At 39.7% G+C, this 25,658-nt stretch overlaps 1 long non-coding RNA gene across 1 annotated transcript; it reads right to left on the bottom strand.

Annotated features, from left to right (window-relative positions):
* Positions 1–18,313: 18,313 nt before the first annotated feature.
* LOC147651027 (uncharacterized) lies at positions 18,314–24,619 on the bottom strand. Its single transcript, XR_015274869.1, has 2 exons — positions 23,283–24,619; positions 18,314–19,681 (listed from the first exon to the last, which is right to left on the bottom strand). It is a non-coding gene; the product is annotated as an uncharacterized LOC147651027 (long non-coding RNA).
* Positions 24,620–25,658: the final 1,039 nt, after the last annotated feature.

Raw genomic sequence — 25,658 nt, 5'->3', positions numbered from 1 at the left:
TATATTCTATCCTTAGGATAAAAGAAGTCACACTCTGACTTAGAGCTGTACAGCTGTACAGTCAATTCCACGCCCCTCAAGTGTTTGCAGTGACTGGAACTAACACGTTGGAATATCAGCTGAAGTTTTGGATAAAAAAGGAGCTTTATGGATCACAAGCTTGGGTTGAAAGATTAGAGGTGTTTAAAGGTTTTTGTCTGGGATCCCTAAATTCATGGCAAATAAAAATAGAAATGTCTCCAAGACTTAATGAATTTTAAATAAGAAACTTGGCTCATTTGTTAAATGTAAGTGCTCCTGGGTGCTGATACTCAAGCTAATGCTACAAAATAAATGTTACAAGTGTGCAGTAAAACTATGAATATTATTTATAAGCCATTTCTACTGGGGGAGAAAGTGTAGCCAAAGAAAGATGGGAAGGCTAAGATTTTATAATGGTGTGAGTTGAAAAGTTGGGAAGCTGTGAACAACTTAACAAAAATAAAGAGCTGTTCTGGAGTGAAACTTGGTTCTCAGAGCCATGACCAACGCTGTTCTGGGAGCTTAGAGACTGGCAGGGAGTCAAATATTTCTTCCTTCTGCAGCCCCAGTAGTCCTAACATTGCTCTTTGGGGAAGAAGTGCTTTTTCACTTTGAACATATGGCATTATCTTGAGCTAACTGACTGCTTGATGAATATTTCAAAAGAGGACAAGTCTTATTTCGAAGAAGGCCAAGAATGCAACTTCATTTCCTCCTCAATCTAACAAAAATATTGGCTTTTATTTGTACAGATTTAATTTGGAACACATATGTATGACATATGTAACATCACCAAATGTACCTGATGTTTATCAAAACAATTGGAACAAAATAAACCAAAGCAATAACTCAATGTATGTATGGGTCAGGTACTGACTGGTATGAATTTGTATCCAGAGTTTGTTGGATTCAGTTTTGTAAGGGTAGCATTAAGAGAAGCAGCAGAGTAAAAGCCTAGATTTTAAGAATATTCCTATCACTGTTATGTACAGTGTATAATATCAGCATTTGAAACCTTAAAATACAGCTGTGTGTATTTTAAATAATCTTTCAAACCAGCAAGTTTTCCTGTATCGCACATCCCATTCCCAACAAGCACACAGCAGTCTCTGCTTTCTCATCTGGTAAATGGTAACCCCCAATTCTGATGAAGTGATATTCGTGCTGTTGTGGGGATGCCTTGAAAATGTCACTTGCTGTAAACACAGCAGCACCTCAAGTAGCTGGCATTTGCATACTACAAATGGCATATGGTAAGTAGGTGGATTTGAGAGTTCAGCATTTAATGTGGAAAGTTTTGTGTAAACAGTAAGTAGTCAGCATGCTCTGTGGTACTGAAGGAAGAGACAATAGGACAGCTCTGCAAGTAAGAATTCTGCCCCTAAATACCAATTTCAGATCTGTTATTGATCTGTTTATTTCACAGAGTGCTCAACTGTGCACACCGTGTCAACTTTAAATAGCTTGGGGCTGATTTTACTTGAAAATGAGGTATAATTTTATTGATGTCTGTGGAGTTAACAGCATAAACAAACCAGTTTCTGGTCCCGTCATTTGGGTAGTACTTTTTTTTTAAGTTTGTTTGTTTGTTTGGGTTTTTTGGCATTTATGGTGGTTAAATGCAATTTAAGAACAACAGATTGCGAAGATTATGACAGCAAGGTTAAAATTAGTTTATTGTGGACCTACTGCTCATTATCCAAGGGTTCAGAGAATAGAGCTCTGGTAAATGGACTTGTTTAACCCTTGGTAACTAAGCTCTGCTCCTCACCATGTACTGACCAACCCATTGAAAACTTTAGGTGAAAACAAACCCATTTCTGTTTGTGTACCAGGCTTTGCACAGCAGGTGGGGGTCCGGGTTTGCTGCTTTGATTGTAACCTCTGGCAAAGGGCTGGTGTGAATGTCTTGGGACAGTTCTTTTTCCAATCACATAAGGAAAATCCATGTGAGAAAGGTGATTTAGGGAACAAACTTGCTGGATTCCTCCCATCATAGCAAAGTCATAGCAATTAGTCCTGCATTCAAGACTTCTGTAAAATTCACTGTATTTACTTGGTATCTTTCATTTTATTTAAAACTATATAAAGGAAAAAACCCTGTCCTTTCTTTTTGCAGTGAATCTTTTTAGTACCAGCCATTTTCACAATGTTATGAGCACTTTGTTGGGTTGTTTTTTTTAAAATGTAATTATAAGTCAAAGTAAGGCTTAAGGAATCACAGGTCCAGATATCTAAAATACAATCATCCATCAAAAACCCTCAGTGGGACAATTACAGCCCCCACGTCCTCCCACAGCGAACCACGACTGTAGGAGAAGAATTTTTGAGGGCTGCAGCTGAGATTAGACAATGTGAAGTACTCTTGCTTCAGCCTTCATGAAATCACCTGCTGTGAGTCTTAGTGATTATTGGAATGTGTTTTTTTACATTAGTACCAGCTTCACATAATTTACAATTTATTTTAGCATCTGTCTCTATGATGTCTGTTTAAATGAGATGTGAATTTGTCTCTAAAGTAATTTTCATGTTCTTTATAGTGCAAAACAGTTTTAAATATTCCTTCAAAATAAAGTACAGTGCATATCCAATACTTCCTCTTCACCATTGAGTGCCCTCAGCATTGTTTTTCTACCCAACTTCTGTTTTTATTCCTTCCCAATATCCTCCTTGCTTCCTGAAAACCAAGAAGACCCCCACTGGCATCATTCCTTCCCAATGCTTTCCAGTGTTCTCCCTCTTCTGTCTCAACAACTCACTCTAGAATCTGATTTTCAGGAGATACACATCTGATTGTCACTTAGATGGATGTAAAGGCTTACTTTGTCTTATTGTCACATTAAAAATAAAACAAAGCAGTCATAAAACTGTGGTAAATGAGGTCCAAGATGTTCCTCTGGCTTGAACAAAGAGTGTTGTGACCTGCACAGACTGCAGAGCCCTGAGGTGCCGGAAAGGATCCTCAGCAAGGAGTGGTCAGGTCCAGAATCTAGCTGTGCCATACACAGAGCAGTCAGACCAGTGATGCTTCTGTGAGTGTCCCTTACAGGAAATGGTTCATGGACACCCTGAGCTCTGAGTCAGATTTTGCTTGTCATTTAGAAATTAATTTGCAAAGATTTATATAAGAAGGTAACAGTTATTGTTTGGGGACAATAATATCGCTAATAATGACAGACTCCAGCAGGCACATCAGTGAGAAAATGCTTGTGTTTATTCCTTTGTGTCTTCAAGTACATCAGATGAAAATCTGAGCTATTGATGTATCCCATGGAAAACCATATGGCAGCATCTATGCTTGGACAGGCTTTTGACTTGACTGAATTAATTTCTCAGCAAGCTTGTCCTTGTTGACTGCAGGATTTTGGGATTATAACAGGAATGGGGACAAGGCTGTCATGTCCTTCAGGATTTTTAGCATGATGTAAGTATGAGCACAGGTGGGCAGTGAGACATTCTGGGCTTCCTTCCTCACCAGGTGTCCGTCATTTCATTCCCACGTTTAGAAACAAACATCAGAGATGGAGCAGCCTCCCCTATGGCCCATTTGTCAAATGGAGGCACAGCTACACCTGAGAATGGGGATCTTTTTCTCTTTGTAAGGGATGCTTTGGCACTTTTTCCTGTCCCCAAAGCAGTGTCTAATCCTCAGCTGCGGACAGGTTCTCCCTCAGAGCTGCACTGCTGCATCTCTGATGTGGACAGGACTTTAGTTGCTGCTGCTATTGTTTTGGAGAAACTAAAGGATAGAGAATAACATGTTGTTGAAAGTGGATGGCTGACTGAACAGAGAAGTCTCTGCAGAGGGTAGTGATATGCAGCAAACATGCTGAATAATATCCTTATTTTTAAATTTTTTTTTAAGGAGAATATGGATGCTGGTTTAGCTCTTTTTTATTATTATTGTAAAGTACTGTTTATAATAGAATCACTCATATCCTGTATGTTTTGAGCCCAAGTTTTCATTTATAAAGCATGACTGTATGAAATTATTTAAGAATAATTTAAACTGTACAGCACAGATAATTCCCATATAATGCTATAAAAAATAAAGTGAATTCCCAGTTTGCTTGTGACTCTGGTGTGAAGTCTCCAGACTGACTTTTGAGCATGCTCCAATTTGGCTGCAAGAAGATAGCTTTTTACTTTTTAATCTATCATTCTCTAATTTTCATAAAGTAACTTGTAACATGGCTTTGGGAATTAAGAACAAAGATATCCTCTCCTGAAAGGCTCATTCTTCAAGCTTGGTATTACCCAATACTGCTTAGCTCTTGTCTGGCAAGGTTCAGTGGGTGGAGGAAGGGAGCAGGTCTTATTTTGAGATTTTAAGAGGAGCTGAATTTTATATTTGCTTCACAGTTTATTTGTTTTTATTCCTGTCCAATAAAAAGCTGTTTTTCCATGGGAGCCTGAGGAGGACTCACTCAAGATGAAAGGAAGTGAAATGTGTCTGAGAGAGTGGCCAAATGTTGATGGCTTTTTTTTTGCTGATGGTATGAGCAGTTAAATCTTTCTAAAAGGCAGTGTTGCTTTCCTCTTACATTGTCCAACTCTTTCCCATCTTTTGTGAATATACCATACTTGATCATCTGATGAAACCTGCTTGTTTAATTAACCTCTTTTAATTTAACCTCTACAAAGTTTGAACAATTGTGTGCAGCTTTGGCATTCCCCTGGAATTTTAAGTTGGTTTTGGTCATCACCTCAGCACATTGGATTAGATTTTCTTTCTGTGCTGCTCAGTGACACAAAGGAGATGCAGCAGCATTGGATTCATGCTTCATTACAAATATAAGCATTTAACACTGCTGAATTGCTTGGTGGACCCACGGTGGTGTTTTTCCCATTAAAATCATCACTTGGCTCCTTGTGCTCGAGGCACATTGTGTCCCTGGTTTATTTTATTTTCTAAAATAGGACCCATGGTATACAGGGTGTTTCACATTTGTTTCAGTGATCTAAAATGTGAAACATGGTGAGGTCCAGGCATTAGCAGAATCCAGCTCAGGGTGATGGAAGTTACAAAACTGAGAGCATTGGGCTTCTGAACACATTTCTAATGAATGTATGATGTGTGATCTGCTCACACTGGTAATATTTCTGACCCATTAACATCTCCTGGCCCATGCTGAGCCTTGGAGTGCTGCAGCTGACCAGCTCTGGTGCCTGATCTCAATGGCTCACATGAAAAAGCTCCTTTCAGTGAAACCCTGGAATTTCTCGGCTCTGAATCCCCTCACTGATAACTCAGGCTGTGGCAAAGGAACATGGAGAAGAATGTTAACTTAAGATCATTCCCCATTATGTCAGTCTGTCTCCAGCAGACAATGCCACATTATAAATGAAGTGTGTTAGTTGCCATTCCAACCTCATGAGGTATGAACAGAATGATTATTGTCATCTTTGTAGCAATTAAATTTGAAACACTTCTTGAGCGAGGGCTGTGGGGAAGGAGTATGCACTTTGTGTGAAGATAAAAACTGTTCAGTAATTTGATCACTTGATCAATTTTTGTGTTTAAAGGCACAAACCATGCCAGGAATTAACAGAAATCTTACAGCAGTATGGGAGGTGTTCATACTGTTTCGTAGGTTTTCTTCTTTCATTTCACACTTGTGCACATTTCACATAGTTGAGCTTCTCCTATGTTTTAATTGTCCATTGTTACTTGACTTGAATAAGAAAGCAGAGCAGTGCAGCTGCAAAGAGATGTTTATTATTATTTATCACTGAATGGACTGATAACTGAAACCATCTACACAGTGGTTACTCCTAGGTTTTCCAAGAGCCCCTGTGGCAGGAAGCACTGATTCCTGTATCTCCTGCAGTTGTCAGTGGAATGCTACTTGATTTTGACCAAGGAAGCACTGGAGTACACCCAAACTCCGGTGCTATCAATTATGTTTATTGATTAGGGTAGCTCAGGCAATGCCCATTGCCCATGATCAGCTAATTGAAGCTTCTTGGAGTTATTGGCAGAACCCACCCAGAAGGATCTGCCCTCACTTGGGTCACCTGGGTATTGCCTGCTCCAGCCAATTTCCATCTGCCTGCTGCCCATCCAGCTGAAGCTGAGGAAGGCTGCAGGGATGATTAACCCCTGCCCTGGCTCTCAGCTCTTACCATTGGCCATTTTATATGAGCATACAATCTTTACTATCAGTAAAATGACATGACAAAAATATTCTCTGGTTCATCCTGTAGGTGATCAATGTCATTGTTGGCACCCCTGGCATCAGTTAGCTCAGAGGAAGTGGGAAAACCAACAGACAGCTCTTTTGTTACTTTTTACCTTTCCTTCTCATGGTTGTTTTAATGTCTTTTCCCTCTCTTGTTTTGTTTCCCAGAAATGTATTTTCTTTTGCACTTTGCAGGTATCACTTCTCAATAAGGCTTTTTCCTGCTTTAGCTCCATTGACAGGACAGCAAAACAGCTGAATGTGTCTTTTGTTAAAACTCAAAATTGTGTTTATGGAGATGGTAAGTTCTGGTAGTTAACACACAGTATTGGGTAGGAGTTTGCCTCAGTACAGTGGACAATTATCATTTCAGAAGCTCTCTCTGCTTTGCTTTAAATCACTACCTACAATTTCAAAAACTACTTTGTGAAATACAGTCTACAGAACATTCTTCTCAGAAGAGAACGAGCTAAACAGTTTCAACAGTGTTGGAAAACAGGTTTCAGTTTTTAAATAGAAAATGCTACATCTGCTTTAGTTTATTTCTTTCTTTTTTCCAGCATAAAAACTAAGTTTTGCCAGAAAGCTCCTTGCTGTTTATTCTTCACATTTCTAATTCTTCAGATGTTGCAGACTAAAAGGACAAGACCATTCTTTCCTTCGCTTTTTGTCATCATTTGTTCCAAGATTTTTTTTTAGTCACATTTCACTTTTCCCCCCCAGAAAAAATTTACCATCAGAGTTCTTACTATCAGATCTGTCTGCTAACATTCAGCCTGGCTAATCTGAGACCCCCAAAACTCACTAGTTGTTCACCAGCTGCCTTTTCTGTAAAGTGATCACAGTTGCCTGTCTAACGGGAAGCTGTAAAATAAATGGGAAGGTGTGAAAAAACCCCAGTCTAGTTAACTGATTTTCATCCTTCTCACTTTATGTCAAGCAAGATATTTCTTGTTGGAGTACTGATTTTTAGCTATGTATATAAATTCTTTCAGACTGTGCTGTCATTTCATATGCTTATAACCATAATCTACTGCCCCCAAGCTTTAATTAGTCTCCTTGCCTTCCTTTCTTTCAACATTTTGAGTATGTCATGACTTATTATATTTTGCTTCATATTATTTGTGAGGAATAATTTCATATCTTGTTTATATTTTGACCATTCTCCAACTTGCTTTTCACACAAATGGATGTTAATGGTTCCCTCTGTTTTATATTATCAGCTGTAATTGTTAATTACTTAAATGTCTCTGTAAAATCCAACCCATCACATAATTACACTTAATATCTCACTTTGCTTTTGCAGTGGATTCAGGAAGTGTATGAGCAGTGGTTCAGGTTTTCATTATTTTACTCTTATGGTAACAACAAATTGTCTCCATCAGAAATCATCATCATGAAGTGGTTGCAAAGGTAAAAACAGAATTAATTTCTGTTCACATAATTGCATGTTCAGGAGCATTTCACAGTTCACAGTTTGAAAAGTTCATATGCAGCAAAGTCTGGGGCTGTTAGTAATTTTTCAGCTTCCTGGTAGATTTATTTCAGTGATTTCATCATCTTTGCCAAAGAGAAAATATATTTTATTTGTATAGAGGAGAGCATTACTATCTTTGCTGTATCAATAGAAGTCATTTAAATTCTAGATGGCAAAAGAATCTTAACTGGACCCCATGTGGTAAGGTCAACTTGCCTGTCAGAGTCCTGTGTAGCTTGAGGGAATTATTCTCTCCAATACTTCCATTTGTCTTTCATTGCAGTTGTGTGATTCCAAGTGGCAAGGATGAGCAGTCATGCAGAAAATCTATGACAGAATTCTTTGACTGCTTCTAAAGCCTTGCACGCTGAAGATCTATAAATGTTACTAAATTAATGAGTAAAGGCAATTTCATGGAGTATTAATGATAACAAAATGACATTATCATTCTTTTATGTTTTTATGCAAGGCAGTTATGCAGAGTGAATGAGAATATGTAATGGGCAGATGTAATTGATTCAACCCTCTGTGCAGTAAGTGGGAACTTTAGTTTGAGCTATTAAATACTGAACTCTTGATTGCTGTTCAACAAAATCAATACAGAGCAGAAGTCAGCAGTGAATCTTCTGCCTGCAGAAGTAATGCAGTTTGACAATAAAAATCAATGCCCAGCCCCAAAACTGAGCAGTTAATAGTATTTGTGGTTTATGTCTTTTATAGATCCTTAGGTCCTTAAGGCCATCTGTGAATTTACTGCCTGTATCTGGATCTGTGGAGATCACTGACTTAGAGAAATAGGGTTATTTTTGCTTGTTTAGTATGGTGTATCAGTTTCTGCCACTAAAATCTGTATCTTTTGCATGTGGAATTGTTGCTCAAGGTATTAATCTGTGCACATCTCTAGATAAAACACCACCATCTATGTAGTGAATAGGTAGGAGGGATCCTTTCACAAAACCAAGCACAAGTTCCAATGGTTTGTTCTTTAAAAATCAGCCTCATGACAATGACAAGTTAGGGGAGTTTATTAAGTCTATAATAGATTCTTTATTAAAATACCTTCTTCAAAGAACTAACTTAATGTAGCAAATTTTTACATATCTTGTAGAAATAACAGGACTGGAGTTTGGTTGCAGATAGATTGTATGTTATCCTAGAGTAAACTATCCAACAGCAATATGTGAAATAAATGAGAATTTAACTAATTCATAGTTTAGTAATTAGGCATTTTATACCTTTTCTGGAAAGAAATTGTATCTGTCTTCATCCATCAGAGAAGATTTAGGAGCTCTGTGCCCTGAGCTTTCATTTCATTTTCAATTTTTCCCTATTCCAGTACAACTCCATGCATATTTATGAATGTTTTATAGAATAGAAATGAAACCCAGTTCTTAGTATTTCACAATATTTCTCAGAAGTTTTTATTATTAACAAGTTTACTTTTGTATGTATGCTGCATGTTTTATCCTGTACTGTGTTATCTTAGTGAAGTATTTTGTGTACAACAGAAAATAAGGCACATAAAATGCACGAGTGCTTGAAGTCAGGTCTCAGACCCTACTGGGAAATTGAGCCTGGTGTCTTGACTTTCAGCCCTTTGACCAGTAAATAATATTACTTTTTGAACAGTGACCTATCAAACCCCAACTGAAATAACTGATCATTTTAAAACGTAGAACACAGTTCATTTTTCCAAGTTGCATCAGAAGTCCTAAACTCATCTGGTAAGCTGCAGAGCATGCTCCAAAAAAAAGGGGGAGAAGTTTCTGTGTCCATACATGGTAAAGAATTTATGAGAATTGTTTTGGAATTACTGCTGAATCACTCCTAAAATACTCAGTAGAGACTTCTGAAAAATGTGCAGTGGTGTGAAGCAAATTAGCTTCCTGCCACCAAAAGTATGTCTTTTTTAAAGACAATTTATGCATGTAATTTTCCCACTATAAATTTTGCAAAGTGGTTGTGATTTTTATTGTGAGACTGAAGTGTAGAATATTAGTCTAGACGTTTACCTATGGTTTATTTAATTGTAAAAGTGACAAAAGCAGTGTCTGGCAGTGTGATAGTGTGAGCGGGTCTCAGAATTACCAGTAGACCAGATTGGAAGGGACCACTGAGGGTCATCTGGTCCAACCACACTGGTCAAACAGGGTCACCCATGGCACAGGATTGCATCCAGGTGGCTCTTCCCAGTGAGGAACATTCCAGACCCTCTCTGGGAAGCCTGTTCCAGTGCTGTCACCTGCACACCAAAGTTCTTCCTCATGTTCAGGTGGAAATTCCCGGACATCAGTCCCTGCCCAGGACTTGTTCCATTGCTGGTCACCAGGAGCAGAGCCTGGTCCCCTCCCTGCAGACCTCAGGGATTAAGTCCTTTCTCAGTCATTTCTTCTTCAGGCTGAAGAGCCCCAGCTCCCTCAGCCTTTCCTGATGAGAGATGCTCCAGTCCCTTAATTATGGGATCACATCCTTTGGCTGCTTTTGTTTTACCCTTAAGCAATGGCACTAGAGTTATGGCTTGTAAAAGTTATACACACAGCCGCCCCAACACAAACACAGCTTATTTTGTGTATTTACAGTAGGAAAAAAAATAATTTCCTGATGATGTGGCTTATTTGGGTTATTCTAGTGCTGACAGAAGGACAGCATTAGAAAATGGGGCTTGTTTGTATTTTCACTAGGCCAGCTTGTTTCTCTGTGTTAATCTAAGAGCGAGTAAATCTGTCTTAAATTTCTGCCTTGCTTGTTTACCTATAAACCTAAACAGCAAGGAAACACTCTTATCTATATCATCTCTCTCTTCAGAATTTGTGTAGTCTGTTCCAGCAAAGCCTGTGACAGAAGCCTGCATTGATGCAGCTATGGCAAGTGGCAGCTAATTCTCTCTGTATCTCTTAATCTAATCAAGTGGTACACAGTAATTCCCAAAGCACAACTGGATTATCAGCACAGTGAAGCCTCTATCCAGTCACAGTTTAAAATGAACCACCTTACAAGACCATGGGAAAGGCACCTGATAGAGTAGGGACAGTTAAAGCACCTAATTATGCAGTTTGATTAATCAGGACATCTTTGAAATCACTGATGATGTTCTGATGGCTGCAGACTGAGATTTATCATGTGCAGATATCATCTACTTCTTCCAGCCTCAAGGCACAGCTGTTTGCTTCCTGAAAGGAGATTTTTGTTCCTCACAGTGTTTAGAAGTAATAGCTTTTCACTGAGGGATGGATACAAGTAGTTTTTTCCTCAGTGATTTTCTGTATGTGGGGTTTGTTCAGTTTTATTTTATTTGGGTTTGTGGCTTTTTTACATTATGTGGTCATATAAAGAAAGCCTACAAAGCTAAGGTACTGTTGAATAGTCTGTAGCCTGGACAAAACTCTGAAGTTCATAGTGTCTCATGTTCCAACAAACTCTTTCACTTGCCTTTTTTTCAGCTCTGTTATTAGTGTTGAAGGATTAATATTTTGCTGTTGACTGGCTTCTGTTTAGAAAATAATTATGAATTTCATAATTTTCAGCAGCTCCATAGTAGCAGCAGTGTAATGCAAATGCAGTTTTGGAAGAAAATAACAATATTACAGGTGTTAGGGCTGGACTTTGATCTGGACTATGAGTGAGAGGTCATTGAAGAGGAAAATGAGTTTAACTTGTACCTACTGACATTTTCAGAGTGCTGATTTGACTCCCACCTAATATGTGAAGTTCAGAGAGGAGTTACCTCAGCTGTAAGCATTTGCTCCAGAACAGACCATGTATACACTGGCCTGCAGTGCTGAGCTTCAGCAGAGGTCAGTGCAGCCTCCAGGCTGCTTTGGCTGCAGTAGTACAGACACTCAGAACACAGTGCACATCTTCCTGTAGAAGAAAAATGTAATCTTGTAATAGTCAGAACTGGTAGTTCAGTTTTACAAAAAGTATTTTACAGACATTCAAAGCTTCTGCAGGTACTGAAAAATCAGCTTAGTAACTGTATAATAGAAAAGTTGTGATACCTACTGATCTAGTACTGTTAATGAAAGCTTCCTGAAGCTGTTCCAGGGAATGCATCCAAGTACTAAGTGCCTTCAGCTCTTAAGACCTGCTCTATCCATAACACTTAGCTCTTACAGAATACCGGGTATTGTTGGCTTTGTCAGCGTGTCAAAATTGACATTAAAAACCAACTTGGAGAGTTTTGGTGAAGATTTCAAGTAGCATTAGCCTAATTGTGCTCTCACCAAAGTCAACATATTATGTCACCAGATGAGAATCAGTTTAATGCTTTTAAAGTTGAAGTCCATAATTGTAATAGGGTAGATGTGATTATTTGGGTGACTGGACGGAACTGGAGACAGTATGTGGGGCTGCAGTTTTAAATTTTTAAAAAACTTCTTATCTTTGTTAATTATACAAGTTACTGGAATGTGTTCAAGTCCATTTATACTACAGCTTCTTAAAAAGCCCTACAGACATGCTAATGTTCAACTCCCATTTTAGAAATGTAGTTTTAATTGTGAACTGATCTCTTTGCTAAACAGAGAGTCTTCATTAACTTGGATTCACTATTTCCAGAGCCTGGGCAAGCTGCAAGTGATAATGAGATGCAGATCCTGGCTGATGAAACACTTGTGGAAAGTTTGTTTTTCCAGACATGACTGATTTTGTGTCTGTATGAGCAACATCACTGGTGTCAATATCTGATCAGAAGCCTACACTGAATGATTTTCTCTCACAAAGGCTCAGATAACTTCTGTTCCATTATGAGCAGTGACAGGAGACTTTCCTGCAGCTCCTGGGGTGAGAAGGCCCCAGGGAAGAGTCCACCTGTTCTGACAAATGAGTGTAAAAACTGAAACCAGGTGGATTCCACCTCTGAAATGTGTAGTGACTCGTGGAATTGCCCTGTGACCATGGAATGGATCTTAGTGTCCTGATGACTGTCTCCTTGCCCTCCTGGCAGGTGTGAAGAGGTTTTTTTGTGTAGAACAGCCAGCCTCTCTGGTGTGCTGTAAGGGGGAACCATCTGTTCCGAGCACACCTCAGTATGACTTGGCTCGTGGCAGAGGCTACTGGTGCCCCATTGCTAATGAAAACACATCACTATTAACAGAGATATCAAAGAAGTGCAGGAACAAAGTGCAGAAAACTCCTGTCTGCATGCAAAAAATGCTTTTTAATCAACTGCCATCACTAGAGGCAGAAAGCCAGTCAGATAAAAATCAGCAGTTCCTTGGTGCTGTTCTGTTATAGTTGTCTGTCTTTCGCCACACATTATTATTGAGTGCTTAATCACTATTAAATCTAATTCTGGAATGACATATGATAAATTATTTTACAGCATTAGCAGCTGGAAGAATGTCTGGCCTGTTAATTATTTACATTATCTGTCTCTCAGAATAACAGCTGGCAGTTTAAATACTCTAGAATGAAACCCAGTACCCAGATAAATGCCATATTTATGCAGGTGTAGGAGCATACTGTGTAATCTCTCAAAGCCAGTGCCTTCAGAAGGTGATGCAGGAACTCATTTGGGGTACATGCTGTACTGATATGTCTTAGGGAAATGGGAGATACTTTTCTCTGTGCACACATACACAAGATATCTAATGCTTGCAGTTTTATAATGCACCTAGGAAAGAGCTATAGAGTCACTGCAAGGGTAGCTAGTCTAAAAATCAGTCAGTCAGCTGTCATTTCTGAAATGAAACTTTCCTGGCTGATTTTGAGGAGAATCAAGGTATTAGTTGTGAACTCTGTTGGGATTCTGGCATGTGCAGGTTTGCTCCCCATTTCTCCAGCAGTGTGTGAGCCCAGATTGTATTGCTGTGCTAAACCACCCTCATTCCAGGTAGTGGGAGTGGGACTGACGACCAGAACTGCTTTCATTTCTGGATAAGATGTGAATGCTGTGCTGCTGAGAAGGCAAACAGGTGAATTAAATCCATACATTTTGCCCTTTCAGAGTCCAAGTCTTTGCAATCTCTTTCCTAGGGCACCAGGTTTTGGTCTGTTCCCAGCTGATTCATTTGACTCCTTCAGTATGAATCTTCCCATGGGAGTGTTGTGAGGAGTTCTGCATGTCCCCATTCCTTGCCTGAGGATGAAGCAGTGGTGGGGCCTGTGAGGTCTTGATCCATAATGAGTCCTTTGACCCCTCTCATATTTTGTCTTGGAGAAGGGACAGACATCCTTTTAAGGAGCCACGTGCTCCAGGGTGATGAAAAGGAAGACAGAAAACAAGCTGTGGCTCTAAACACTTCATGTAGATTTTGCACTCAATCTACCTTATTTAAGAGGTGGACACTTGCTCTTAAGGTCTCTGCACTGTTTCAGTCTGTAAATGTAACTTTCAGGTTCACTTGGTTAAATATTCCTTTTCTTCTCTCCTGCCAAATTGTCGTGCTTGATCAGCAGAATGCTGGGCTTTCCCTCGAGGCAAATACAATCCTGTGAAGGACAAAGTATTTGGGAAACACTGGGATGAACAGGAAATTTAGAAATTGCATGGCACAATTTACAAATAAAAATCCCAAGATGTTTTTCAATCTTACAAAAGCATGGTCTGCTCCTTCTCCCTCCTCCAACCCCATGATTCATTTACCTTTGTACTTCTGTAAATATGTACTGTATTGTAATGCTTGTTGAGAACATGCAGCTTGAGTTATACTATTCAGCCTGAAAATGCTGGGGAAAAGCAGTGATCGGATAATACATGATCTGTGTGAATAGAGGGCCGTTTGTAGCATCTGGCTGTCAGATTTCTGTTTGCTTGTCTCATTTTAGCATTCTGACAATTAATCAAAATTGAAATGCTGCTCTGGATGTGCAAAGGATTGGAGTAAGTGCCAACCTGACCATATGCCTTTTGGCCAAACTGCTGTTTGGCTTCGTTAAGTTTTATGAATTTTCACTAGTATAATCTTTTCTCAAAAAAGAAGAAACTAATAATGAAGTAATTTTTTCCAGGGCTGTGAGCAAGACCACTTTTGCAATTCTTGGCATACACATTCAAAAGAAAACAGTAACAATGCATGTCCAGGCCATTCATTTTTATTTGTGTTGACAATATAGTCACAGATTTTCTACTGTTGGCAGTAAAATTTTGGCTAATGTGCACTACTTATTGACTGAAAATCCTCCCATGCACTTCCAAGACTTCCAAGGGAAGTCTTGCTCTCCCATCTACTCTCTATTCATCTCAAAAATTCCTTTTTATTCACAAACCAGCCAAAAATGGGCAGTAATATTGCAGACTGTCCCAAAATTGCCCAGCTAATCCTGGTGCTGTCAGCATCATTCCAGAACTGAAGGTTTTTGAATCCTGCCAATCAAATTTACTTTAGATGTAGTTGCAGATGAAAGTTGTATTAAACTTCTGTGCCCACCACCAGTGCTGTGGGGTGAACTTAAAAAAGGCAGCAATTCTTGGCCCCATACTGCCTTTGCAATCCCATCCAATTTTGCCTTTAATGTTTTCCACATATGGTGCTGAAATCCAGTATCTGACTTATTTTCTAAATATAGAATCATAATTATTTTTAAAATTATCAATGTAATGAGTCTTACTTGTTTTCAAGATGTTTTTTCTCCTCTTGCAGGATAACAAAGTATTGCTAGTTCTTGTGTTGCCCATTTCCCATAGGTATTTTTGAAGATGTTTTATTCCTTTTTCTTTATGTTTTACTGCATATTGGGAAATATCTCCTTTCCAGTTTTGAAGCAGAAAGCAGAGTAGCAAAGAGCACATTCCTCTGCCATGGAAGAGTGGCCAGGTGTGAGCAGGCTGTGCCCCACTGTCAGCACAGAGCTTTTCACACAGCTGTACTTGGTTCCTTGGTAGCAGTGGTAGAACAAAACCAGTGGTGGTAGTAGCAAAGCACAGGCTCAGTGGTTCTTAGCTGAATTTTGAGTGTCTCTTACATTGCACTACCCAGCTGTAAAATCCTTGTGTACTTCTGTGTTATTGGAGTGACCAAATGGAATTAACTTCACATGAATAGCTTTGAATTTGCTCTTCCATTATGCAGGATTTTGTCTCAGAGGTGAAAAGTGGCTGAATGTAAGCTTAGATTGTGAAAAAACAAGTAGAGTGAATGAGTTTTATTTCAATATCATTTATCGTCTCCCTGCAAATATTTGTGTTTTTTATCTAAGAAGCAGGAAGCAGCTTGTGATTTTAGTAACATGCTTAGAACAAATTCTGGGGTTTTGTACAGCTTTCCCTGCTTTGGCAGTGCTTTCCATTGTCAAATTCACAATGACTTATAACAGATCTATTCAGAAGAAATCCTACCAGTGCAGATTTCAGTTTTAGTGGCCTGTTACATTCCAAACCACTCCACTTCTCTTGACAAAGAAAATCATATACAGTGTTATATCGGGGAAAAACTGGTAAGTGGCACCTGAAAGCAAACAGTTTTATTCATAAAGAGAAAAAATGATACCACTGTTCAAGTGGAGTCACAACTGATAATGGTCTTTAACAAGAAGACAGTTCTTCTCAGGTAGTGGGTGGAGATACAAAAATATGAAGTTATTTTAAAATCACCTGGTATTTTTAAGTTGGAATCAACAGGTTCCATCCTGCTAATGTAAATGTTCTTAGGAATAACTAAAAGCATGTTTGAAAAAACAATATGTAAGGAAAGAGGCAGTTTTAGTAAGACTGGTGAAACGTTCAGAATGACATAAAGTATAATTGACTTTCTTACGGATTACCTCAAATTTTGGGCTTGTATTGTTGCAAATTATGTATTCTGTACCTGAATATTTGAATTAATTTCAGTCATGGCAAGAAGATCTCTGGAGTTTTTTGTGAATAATCACATGCAACCAATGACATAAAGATCTGGAAGACTGCCAGAATTGCAGTAACAAAATGAAGCTAATTTCTTACATAATTTCCTGACTAGCACTTTCCCAGACTACAGTAACCCTGCATATAACATTTGAAAACATTACCAACAGCGTTACAGAATGAAGCCCAGTACAATTTAATATCTGAGAGAGGATGAAGGGATTAAAGTCTAAAGATACAATGTCAGAGGAATAGTCAGAAATTACTTGTATTCCCAAATTTTCTATAGAAAAGTTACAATGTTCTCTGTGTGTCTAGGGCTGAAACGATTTCAAGATTTGCCACTCTATGCCACTAACCATTTCTTGCTTTTTATGTTGGACTCTGAGTGAGACTGATAACAGTAGTGAGCTTTGCAGATGGAAAGGAACTGGTTTTGTAACAGATTGAGTTTTGGGAGAAGGGTGTGGGTAGAAGAAGATATGCATTGCTGGTTTAGTCTCAGACATGTGGTCAGATCCTTTTGTTTGAACCTCCCCACATTCTTCAGGATGTGAGTGGGAGTATTCTCCCATACATGAAAACCTTAAACGACTCCTATGACTTCTCTTACAGTGAACCTCTGATACTGCCAGTTTCTAAGAAAATAATTTTAAATTTATGTTGAGGTAGGACAGGCATGGAGGTCTAAAGACACATGGTGAAATACACAGTGCTTCTGAAATCTGCTGATGAATGAAGGGTGGTGTGAACCATGACTTGCAAGCTGCAGAATGGTGAGTAAAGGTAATAGCAATAGACTGATGCTTCAAATTAATAGGAGTTGTATGGTGCACCTTTAGCTTTCTAACATAATAGTTATGAAGTCAGGAAGATGAAACATTTAGTGGCATTTCTCGTCTGATGGAAGTGGTGGTCACAGATGCAACAGCAGAATGCAAGAGCCAGGGTGTGCCTTTCTTTCCTCACCTCTGTGTGCACTCCTGTATTTGTGAGAGGAATAGCCAGCCCCTTTGACTGGCTATGAGCAGCTCTGTCCACTGCTCATTCAGAGTTTCTCGCCTCTGCTAAGGACAATAAATTTTCTCAAGAATTTTCTTCTGTGGACTTGGAAAAGCCTACTTTTTTCATTCTTTCTTTTTATTTTAAGTTGGGTTACTTTTGCTCCATTATGGCCTATGGAGTTGAGTGTGTTTGCTTTCACCTCTCTTCCACTGGGCAAAAAGCCAAACCATGACTCTTGGTGTAGGGATGCAGACTTTCTGGTAAAATGAAATATCTGGTAGGATGTACAGCTCTGTCCACAGCATAAATGCTTAGGAACATGGGATGTATAGTGAATATAGACATGCAAGCACTAAGGTGCCCATGCAGCCCTCATGCAATTTTCAGGGAATGAAACACAGCCCATGGGATGTGTCTAGAATACCTTTCCAATCATTTTAAAGCTAGACTTCCTGTATTTCAGTGTAAACTACCTAATAATTTATGCCCAAGTGTCTTCACAGTACTACAAAGGAATCTTTTCACCAGGATTTAGTTGTGGTCAGGAATACGTTAATGGATGAGAACATCTTCTGTTGTAATAGACAAAGTTTTCTCTCTGCAACTAAACCATGAACCCACAAAGGGAGACAAGAAGCAAAAGCACATAGCCCAGCTGAGGAAACAGTTTGCAGCTATTATTTTTAGGGGGTTTATGGCTAATTTAGGCTAATTTGGGAATTTAGCCTAATATAACTGATCCTTAAAAAAAGGCCAAACAATCACCTCCTCAAACAGTATTAGTAGTGAGAGTGGATATATTGGGGTTTTTTTCCAAGTTACACACAAACTGTTGACACAGCATGGTTCAGTTGTAATACACTTATTAACTTGGCTGAACAAAGAAAAGTATTTTTTTCTACATGACTGCTAAGCACACAAACTCAAGGTGATTGGCAAAGCTGAAAACAAAATGTGTTTAAGAGAAAATAAAACAAAGCAGTTTATTTAGTAGGGAAAGGAGAGGGGAAGTTTTTTTATTGCAATCTCCTTAAGGGACAAAGTGGGGAAATCCCCTAATGTTGTTAGTATGACACAAAATCTCGTCTTCGAAGACTTGTAGAAGTGTGTCTCATGTGATGACTAATCTCATTTGTCTTTTCTATTTTTCTGTCACCATAACTGTGATGTTTGAGGACAGCTGCTGTCCTCAGAGCTCAGCCATCCTGTGTTTGTTTGTTCCATATAAGTCTAGAGACTGTGCCAGCGAGGGTGGCAGTGCAGCTAAACTTGGAGTGTGGAGCCTTGTTCCTAATGCCCTGACAACAGGACTTGCATGATGAGTTGTATGACCTTGGGCCTCCTTGGGCTTGGGGAGAATAATTTTGTCTGAACAGAGACATCCAATAAAGTCATGTTCTTGATCCAGATGGAGGCAATGAAGCTGCGGGACTTGACTCTATGCACATCTGGATTAAAGGCAGAGATGATTTTAGTGTTCAATATTGTTCCCCTATATCGAAGGGATATGTTTAGATAATCTCACACTAGAAGGTGAAAGAGGAGGTTTCCTTTTCCCTTATTTTTAATTGAGAAAGCTCTGCTGGGCACAGTATTCTGCTCCCCATATTTCTAGTGAGGTTTCTTTTTCCCCAGTATTTTAGGGTTTTGTACTGAAAGTGAATTTTAAATGTTGAAGGATAATGTGGGAGTTTCTGAAGCTGAATAGGTAAACATATGCTGGGATTGTCTTATTTAAGACATTCCTTGTTTGCCACTAAGGAATAAGAGGAATCCAAAAAATGTATTGCACTTAGCTGTAGCTGTCATGAAAGCTAGAGGAGGTCCTATAAAGAGGCTGAAGGTATTTTATTCTATCCATTTGTCAGACTAATCACTGTCTTGTGAGAGGGGTTATTTCAGTAAAGAATGAGAGTCAGCTCTCAAGTGAGAAGGAAGTGAATGATGTGGAGACACCTGACTCATAATTAACTCTGTTTGACAGGTGAGCGTGCACAGCTTTATATAATATTGTATGAACGTAGTTTGAAGGCAGTGTATGGTGAGTCACAAATTCTGCATTATCAAACTTTATAAGGCATTGCATGAAGTGATTCTTCTCCTCCTAGATACTGAATTACCGTGAGTAACAAAACCACTTTTTTGTGTTATATCCTCCTGGTTGTCAAGTACAACTCCTGCATGTCTCTGTCTCCTTCAAAAGGCTCCAGGTGACTAAAAAAAAAAAGAAAAAAGAAAAAAGGAATGAGAAACTGGAATATTTTTCAAGAGTACCTTGCATTCAGTTCATTTTCAGAATCCAAATTCCTCTCATATGTACTTCAGAAGTTCTTGCCTGTTGTGTTCTTCCACAGTGTATATTTTACTGTGTTCATTGAGTTATTGTAACTGTTGATTTTAAGTCTTAAGGTTATTTCATGGACAAATAAATCATGCTGAGGTCCAAGCAAGTTTAATAATACTTCTTGTTGAATTCTAAAATGTAAGAGGATCATTCTGCTTGAATACTTGGCAGCTGTGAAGTGTTTCAATGATCAGAGCCTTATTTCTACATCACTATTAAAGCAAATAGTGTTGGTAAATATACGTTTGTACAGCAAGCAGAAATTTCTTGTACAGAATTTTTGCACTTCTCTTTCTTTTGACTACATTTTTTCTCAAGGGATGCAGCCTGGAATCATGTAATGATTTTGTAGTGCAAAGATGCCAAGCACTAGTTAGTAAAGAATTTTCAAGTGCAAGTGCTCACAGCTGTAAAATGTGTTCCTGTACCTTTACTCTGGCTGTTCTAACCAGAAAACTCTTCTGTCTGTTCACCACCAATGCACTGGCACCATACCTGCAGCAGCGAGTGTTACCCCGGGGTTCATCTTACAGAATGCATAGGAAGGAGGAAAAATGTACATTTTGCCTCAGCACTTGCTCATCACCACCTTTATAATTCAGGTTTGCAGGGTAGGATTTGGGATGTCCCACCCTCCAGAAACAATCTGGATCATAGTGATAGCTGAAGTTGTGCATAACTGACACGAGCGGTAAGTGAAGGCAGTGAGATTTTGCAAGGTAAAAGAAAAAAATCTGCAATTGAACTTCTTATCTCTGATTATGTTCCAAAAAGATCAAGAGCTGTTCTGTTGTAGTTTTCCTATTTCACATATTGATAGGCTTCTAAAGCACAGAGCAATTAGATAAATTGTCTACCAGTGCTCAGAGAGAGGGGCTGATACAAATTTCCTAAGCCAGTCATGTGACAGGTAAGACAGTTATGCAGATCCTAGCAAAAATGGCTGGAATTTCTACTCGTGAAGAAGTCAAGACAGAAATCATCTTCAGCTGTACATATATAAATATATGCAAAAAAAAAATATCTTTGTATTTAGAACACAAAGGACAGTTAAGATGGTGCAGAATTGATTATGTATGTGTTTTAGAATTAATTTTGCATGAATTCTAAGCAAGGAGAATGCCAGTTCTTGTACAAAATATTGTAATTTATTGCTTTTCCAGATTAAATAACCAGAAGGTGGTGTGGTTTTTTTGGTAGATCTTTAAATGTCTGTTGAACGTCACAGATTTCTAAATCAAAAAGATTAAAAAAAAAAAAAAGCTTTTTGGAAGCAGACAACATTGTGCAGAACACTTGTTTTTGCTCTTCTAATCAATACATACAGTTTCTTAAAATCTGCCTAATATACCATGAAGTATGCAGGTCAATTATTTAGCAGTTATTAAAAATGTAGCACTATCTCATTCTTGATATTTTACTGTGACTTGTATTTTTGCTACTTTTTTTTGCCTTTCCCTTGAGTAGAACATTGGTTTGTTATATTATTTCATATAAAAGAAAGTGTTAGTCCTCTATATGTACAGTATTTCAATAAATAAGAGTTGAATTTACAATTTAAAATAAGGCAGCAAAACCAGTTATCAAATTACATATAAACAGTGTGTTATTAAAGGCACAGTGAAAATGTATGAGGCAAAATGAACACTACAAAGTCAAAAGCTATGCTGTAAATCTGAGACACTGTTTTTTCAAATGTTTCATATCACAGAAAAACTCACTTCTTTGCATTCTTCAAAAAGTCCCTTTTTTCTTTTATCCCAAAGTAAGGACATAAATTAAATCCTTGCTGAACTAATAATGCAGCCAGGAAAAAAAACCCAAAAACCAACTAGCTAATTTTTGTTTAACCATTTAACATTCTCATAGAGATTAACTCAGTGCACAAGGCCTGGGGAACTAATCTAAAAAAGCCCTCTGGGGGACACTTTGGTTGGAGGGAAGAAAAACTGGCACAGCAGTAACTCCTAATGTGTCCTTTGCTGGTGAATGGCCCGTGACTCTCTTCTTTTTTTTTCCTGTAGTTCTGCACTGCATTGGAAATGTTGCATCCCCAGGCTTGGATACATCTCTGACCCAAGAGGGGTGCTCAGAGGAGAGAAGGAAGCTTAATGAGATTTAGTGCCTAGTCTGGTAAGCCTCCATGTGACTTTGCATTGACTCAAACCTCCTAGTTATTCCTGTAAAGGAAAAAGCTTTACATGATCAGGAACAAAGACACTGATGTCTTCCATGCTTTCTTTCTGAAAAGAAAACCAGACAACATCATTTGGCCTCTACTGGCACAAGACTTCTGAGCAGAATAGGAAAAGTAACCTTTTGCCATCCAGGAACAAATTATTTTCTCCTCAGTAATGAAATGGCAAAATGTGGACTTGCAGCAGAGGCAGAGCAGTTGTGTTAAGGACCATTGCCCCTGAAAAAGGCCAGAGGGAGGATTGCAGAGCAGTACCCCACAGCTCCAGCTGTGCACCAGTCATCTTTACTGGGATCCATGGGACAGAATGCAGATGTGGGCAGAGGGATGGGAGGAGCAGAGTGCATCCACCCTTTAATGCAGGACATGCTGCTCTCAGGGCCTCCCCTCCAGCACAGGGGCACAGAGCAGGGCTGGCTGCAGCAGCAGCACCCCTGGGCTGTGGGGGTCTCGGGCTCTGTGCCCTGAAGCAGCTGGACAGGGTGACATTGAGGGGGAAGGTTACTCAGCCAGCACCAGGGGTTTTGAGTATTTGTTTTGCTCGTTTCCAAAATCAGTCCTGACTTGAAAGCTTTTTCAGCAGCCGCAGAAATCTACAGTCTTTAGCTCACAGCCCAGTCTGTCATTTTGCATTACATCATTCACTATTCCAGGAGGCTGAGCTGCCTATGATTTCATAGCACAGTTGATTTTCTAGCTTAAGTCCTCAAGGGACCTTAAAGGGAATGGAAACCCTCAAATAAAATTAAGAAATTAAAATATATTACTAACCCTAAAATGCAGCATTTATTTGGATTAATAAAATATAAAATTGTAATGATCCTTTATAATGGATTTGATTTTAGTTCTGCAATGATTCAATATGTTCAATATGTTCCTGCTTCCCAATCTCACTTTGTCTTTATTTTGGGAAATATTTTTGTAAAAGAGGAATTCCTCTCTGAGGGAGGTGATACTATGGAAGGTCTCTAATTGTCTTAACAAGTTTTAAATTTTCTGGGTTACTATTGGTCTATAAAAAAGTTGTGATTTGAAGTCAAAGTCCACTTTTCATCCTGAAATACCTTGTTAGTTGGATAATTAATTGCCCCAAGTTCCCCAAGTGGAACATAGATACCAAGCTACCGAAAGACAAAAATTTTCCGTGTTTTAAATTCTGAAGGATCAGTCCCAGCTCATTCTAAAGCCTGCATATACATTGTATGGTCTTCTCAGGCTAACTAAATTTCAGCATAGATCAAAGGGGTTCTCTGTGACATGCAGGTTTCACATACCTCTAATTAAAACAGGGGTTTGTCCCATTGTGCCAAATCAATGAGTGTGTGGTCTGTGCTGGAGGAAAATCCAGCCTAGTTTAGTTCCAGATGCAGGCTAACTCTGTATGTGAAAATCTCTGTAGTAATCTTTCCTCCTTTGCTGTTAAGTGAACTATTTTAGAGTATCCCATCACAAACTAGTTGCCTCAGGGCAGCCAAAAGTGGAGAATGTTGTGCTGAGAAGATGTAGGAATGCTTTAAGTGGGCATTGCCTGCTGTGGGAATCAGAGAGCAATTGTTTTGACTTCATGTTCTCATGGAGCTTTTGTGACACTGTGCCAGTTCAGTAACTTGGTCCTCCTTTAACTTGTACCTCTTCTCAAATTATGTTACTAAAAGCAAGCATTTTCTGTCAACTCCATTGCCAAGCCTATTCAGGCATAGTTGTGAATAAAATTCAGTTAGCTGATAGGTCAGTTTATGTTTTGAAAAGGACTTGAGGGTGCTGGTGGATGGGATGCTGGGCATGAGCCAGCAATATCTGCTGGCAGCCCAGAAAGCCAGTTGTGTCCTGGACTTCATCTAAAGCACTGTGGGCAGCGGGGGAGGGAGGGGATTCTGCCCCTCTGCTCTGTTCTGGTGAGACCAATCTGGAACATTACATCCAGCTCTGGGGCCACAGCACAGGAAGGATATGGACCTGCTGGAAACAGTCAGGAGGAGGCCACCGAGATGCCAAGATAAATTGAGGGATGGAGCACTTCTGCCATAAGGAAAGGCTGAGAGAACTGGGGCTGTTCAGCCTGGAAAAGAGAAGGTTTTGGGGTGACCTAACTGTGACCTTCCAATGCCTGAAGGAATTACAGGAAAGGTGGAGACTTAAGAGTGTGGAGTTACAGGTCACAGGGGAATGCTTCACACAGAGAGTAGGTTTAGATTAGATATTAGGAAAAAGCTCTTTACTGTGAGAGTGATGAGGCACTGGCACAGGTTTCCCAGAGAAGCTGTGGCTGCCCTATTCCAGAAGTGTTGAAAGCCAGACTGGATGGGGCTTAGAGCAACTTGGAAGGTCCCGGGCCATGGCAGTGGGCTGGAACAAGATGAGCTTTAAGGTCCCTTCCAATCTAGGCTGTTCTAAGAAATTCTGCTCTTGCTGTGGGATGGATTTTGCTGTGTCCCGTTTCCGTCACCAGTCGGGCTGTTCCGGCTGTAGCTCGGTCCCAGCCCGCAGCAGAGCTCGGAAGGTGCCGCTGGGGTGGGAAGCGCCCGTCCCGTCCGGGCCGTGGCGGGGCCGGTGCCGCCACCGCGCGGCCGAACCGCGGCATTGCCCAAGCGCCGCTTGCCAAAGCCGGTTCCTATAAAAACCGCTTGGAGTTACAATTATCCCTCCTCTTTTTCCACCCGCCTCGGGCTTTGCAGCTGTTTCTGTTTCGGCTTTACGAGGTGACAAGCCAAACTGTCCGACAAAACTCCGCTCTTTGTCACTTACTGTTGCCCGTGGCAGATGCCTGAAAAGGTCAGACCACTGCCTCCAGGTAGCGCAGTGAATCCTCACGTTTTAGTCCTTGAAGTTACCCCTTTTTGTCACGGAAATGGTTATGTGTAGAGAGAAAATAACGTGAGTCCCTCTTACTGGAGTGCTGGTAGATGCTGGAGTGTGCCCAGAGAAGGGAAATTAAGATGGTTGAGGGGTCTGGAGCATCAGTCTTATGAGGAGCAGCTGTAGAGGCAGCAGATAACTGATTGGAGAAGAGGAGGCTTGAGGGAGACCTTGTCACTTAACTGTCTGAAAGGAGGCTTTTTCAGGCAGGCGGGTGTTTGTTCCTCCTCCCAAGTAACAAACAATAAGATGAGAACAAACAGCCTCAAGTTGTGCCAGGGGAAGTTTAGATGGGATATTAGGAAAAATGCCTTCAACAGAACAGCACTGGAACAAGTGCGCAGGGGAGTGTTAGTCACCATCCCTGAAGGGATTTCAAAACCTAATAGATGTGGTGCTTAGGGACATGGTTCAGTGGTGACCTAGCAGTGCTTGGTTATCAGTCGGGCTCTCTGATCTCATGGGTCCTTTCCAACCCTAACAGGTCTATGGTGCATGCTTCATGCTCCTCAGCTGCATTTTTGTTTCCCTGCTTAGCTTTTCTGGTAGTTTATAATGGGTTTTAATCCTCCCAATTCCTCCTCTCATAGAGACTGGCACAAGCCATAACATACTAGAGGCCTTTTTTTCATTTCTGCTGTCGCCCTTTACTGCCACAAGAGGAAACTCCGGAGTCTGAGGCAGGACAATGTCCCTAAATTTACAATGAGAAAACAATCCCTTTTTGTCATTTTTTTCTAGGTTTTTTTTTGTTGGTCTGTGGGTTTTTTTATCATAGGATATACTTCTCTGCC

This window comes from Cyanistes caeruleus, chromosome 11, assembly GCF_971803275.1.
Source record: "Cyanistes caeruleus chromosome 11, bCyaCae1.hap1.1, whole genome shotgun sequence".
In the NCBI taxonomy this organism is placed as follows: Eukaryota; Metazoa; Chordata; class Aves; order Passeriformes; family Paridae; genus Cyanistes; species Cyanistes caeruleus.
This window is presented reverse-complemented; position numbering and strand designations above follow the sequence as displayed.